At 50.0% G+C, this 3224-nt stretch overlaps 1 long non-coding RNA gene across 1 annotated transcript; it reads left to right on the top strand.

Moving 5' to 3' along the window:
• Positions 1–798: 798 nt before the first annotated feature.
• LOC120685413 lies at positions 799–2843 on the top strand. Its single transcript, XR_005679553.1, has 2 exons — positions 799–874; positions 2252–2843. It is a non-coding gene; the product is annotated as an uncharacterized LOC120685413 (long non-coding RNA).
• Positions 2844–3224: the final 381 nt, after the last annotated feature.

The following is a 3224-nucleotide window of genomic DNA, read 5'->3' as shown; positions in this document are numbered from 1 at the left end:
CATAATTGCAATCTAAACCAAGGCTAGGCATCATCTCGCGTCAATGTGAAGGTGCAAGTTGCTTTCAAAACAGAATGGCATTAGGTGGTTTCATCTTTTGAAGTTACATTCACTTAGTAGGTTGGTATAGGAGACTCTTTTTATTAGCAGGGGAAGGCACGTGACCATTGTTTTGATGCCAAACATTTGTACATAATCTCAGTATGTATGTTGTATGTAATGTTCAAGTTTTGATGCCTTGTAAATAAGCTATTTATATGATTAAGTTGTGATGTCTCATTACTGGACTATTCTATGAAAGGTTTAGATTTTATTTGAGGTAACTGGTTTTGAAGATAATTTGACCTGTCAGCTAGTGAATAACTACCATGTTGGAATGACATCACATTAGCACTGGTTAACATATTTCTCCTATCAGTAAAGAAAGGTAACGGAAAATGGAAATTATTTATGCTGTTGTAAATTGACAGGGAAATGCATTTTCCTGGCGGTAGATAGTTTATTCTCTGTCGGGTTGTCTTGACAGGAAACAGTTTTCAAACCTGACGGAGAGTATTTCCTTGAGGGTGGGAAACCGACAGGGAAATGGGAACACGGCAGGGAATTAAAAACCCGACAGGTAATTTTTATTTCCCGTTTATTTCCTGGTCGAGCTAGCTCTGTCGGTGTTTTCCTATTGGTAAACCATAAGGGAAATTGGTTTTCCATTTTCCTGTTGATAATTTTTATTTTTCTGTTGGTTTATAACCGACAGGGATATTCCGGTTTCCAGTGGTGATGGTGATACCTCTCTTTCTTTAATACTAGAACATGAAGCGCGCTTTGCGCGCCCTATCACGAGTATAGAAATATAAATAAATATAATATATAAAAGGTAGAGTTATATACATGGGAGGTCCATAAACTTGTAAGAGTGTGTCATATAGGTTCATCAACTTCGAAAAGTGCATTTTTGGGTCCCTAAACTTTTTAAGTCGTTCACCGCAAGTCCATACCCCTCCACGTGAGCAAGTATCGATGACATGGCGTGCTGACTGGGCATCTTTATCTTTCATGCATCTCTCCTTCCTCTCTCCACCCCTTCCTCTCTCTCTCCCACCCATCCTCTCTCCTTGCGCCGACGGCTCCCACCCTCCCTCTCTCCCTGCGCTGGCGCCGCTCGTCCCGCGCCCCGCCACCAGCTCGCCGCTGTGCTCCGCCTTCGCCCTCGCCGCCGCCGCGCTCCGCCTTCGCACTCGCCGCCGCGCCCCGCCACCGTACTCGCCGCCGCGCCCTGCCACCGCGGCACGGCGACCAGCAGGAGGACGGCTGGCCACGGCTCGCTCCCTCCCTCCCTTCCTCCCTTCCTCCCTCTCTCACTCTCCCACTCCCTCTCCCCAGGCGCGCCGCCCCTCGCCATGCTCCAGGCGTGGCGAGGCGAGCCGCGGCGCCGCCTCCTCCCTCCCTCCCTCCACCGCCAGCGAGAGCGCAGCGGGGCGGAGGCGGCCGGCGAGCGTGCGCCGTCGGCCTCGAGGGCGCCTGGACGCGGCCCCGGAGCTCCTCCCAATCCCGCGCCGCACCCGTCCCTCTCCCTCGAGCTCCTCCGCCACGTGTGGAGACCGGGCTGCCGGGCCCCCATCGAGCTCCGCGCGCGGCCGAGCTCCGCCGTGGGGCCATGGTGCGGCTCGAGCTCCCGTCGGCACTCCTCCCTCCGGTCCATGGTGGCAGCGGCCATGGCGTATGCCCGCGCAGGTCCATGGCACGGCGGCGGCCTCCCCGCGCCGGTGCTCCCTCCAGATCCGGTTCTCTCGGTGCGGCGGCGAGCCTCCTCGCGCACCTCCTACCAACGTGGGCGGCGCGGGGCGGGATGGCGGCTCCAGCTAGTTCCGCGGGCCAGGGGCTACCCCGGCGGTGGAGGAGACGCGGAGCAGAGACGCCCCCTCGCCGCGGAGCTCGTCGGCCGAGCGGAGCCGCGGGCCGCCCTCCCTCCCTCGAGCGGAGGTGCCCCCTCGCCGCGGAGCTCGCATGCCGAGCGGGGCCGCGGAGCTCGCCGGACGAGCGGAGCCGCTTGGCACCCATGTCTGGAGGAAGAAGAAAGAGTGGCGCCTAGTCAGCGTGCCACATCAGCGCTAGCTGCCCACATGGACGCGTATGGATCTCCGGTGAACGACTTAAAAAGTTTAGGGACCCAGAAATGCACTTTCGGAGTTGATGGACCTATATGACACAACCTTACAAGTTTATGTACTTCCGATGCATTTTACTCTAAAAGGTAATTGAAGAGCAATTTATTATTATTGGAAAACAAAGTACATATGAAATTGTTTTAAAAAAATACATACAAAAACGTGTACACCAAGTATTCCTAGTTTAGCATTCTGAAAATTAGAAAAATGGAATATAATGAACTATGACTATGTAAAGTCTGTTTTGTCTCTCAAATCAATAGGCCTCTTGGATGCTAGTTAGATTTGCAACTGAATGATTCAGATGTAGAACCATGCTTGCTGTGTTGCCATTTGAAATGTGAAAACATAGTCACATAGAAGCCACTGATCTTCACCTCCTAATGGTGACAATGAAATCAAAATATGGTCTGCAGGAATAGAAAACTACTTCTCTCACATCTCCTCCCCCCTTATTTCAATTTGCGATCTCAGTCAGCACATAACAATGAACAGATAACCAAAATTTAAGAAATAAAATTGCAGTGCGCCTTGTTACACCATATGACAACCAAATATATTTTATACGTCAAACCAAGCTGCACTGTGCTCGAATAAACACCTGAATTGAAGCGCACAAATGGCAGCACAATGGTCTAGATTGTATATTGTCTCTAGTTCCGACAGCACAAAAAAAATCATCAGTCATATCATCCATTGCACATTCCATTATCACCAAATCCAGGAGCATGGACAACACATACCTAAAGTTGACCACATGTAATTAGCTGAAGAATTTTCATGAATAAGTTTCACCGGGTGATAACAGTTAGACATACTTCAATGACTTCCGAGCGTGCTCTTTGATTCAAAAGGAAGAAAGAAGACAGAGAAAGACTTGCTTTCATGTATGCATTGTCCAGTAGCTAGCATAAGCACTTCAGTACAGTAGATATCCCTTGAAGAAATAATTAGTATGACCTTGAGCCCAGCCCAATGTTTGTTCATTACAAGCATTGACAGAGCTTATGCTTCTACATCATGAGAAGAAGCCTACAATTCTACAAAGATTACTCATCA

This window comes from Panicum virgatum, chromosome 8N, assembly GCF_016808335.1.
Source record: "Panicum virgatum strain AP13 chromosome 8N, P.virgatum_v5, whole genome shotgun sequence".
NCBI classification, from domain to species: Eukaryota; Viridiplantae; Streptophyta; class Magnoliopsida; order Poales; family Poaceae; genus Panicum; species Panicum virgatum.
The sequence above is the reverse complement of the archived record's forward strand: the minus strand, read 5'-3'. Positions and strand labels throughout refer to the sequence as shown.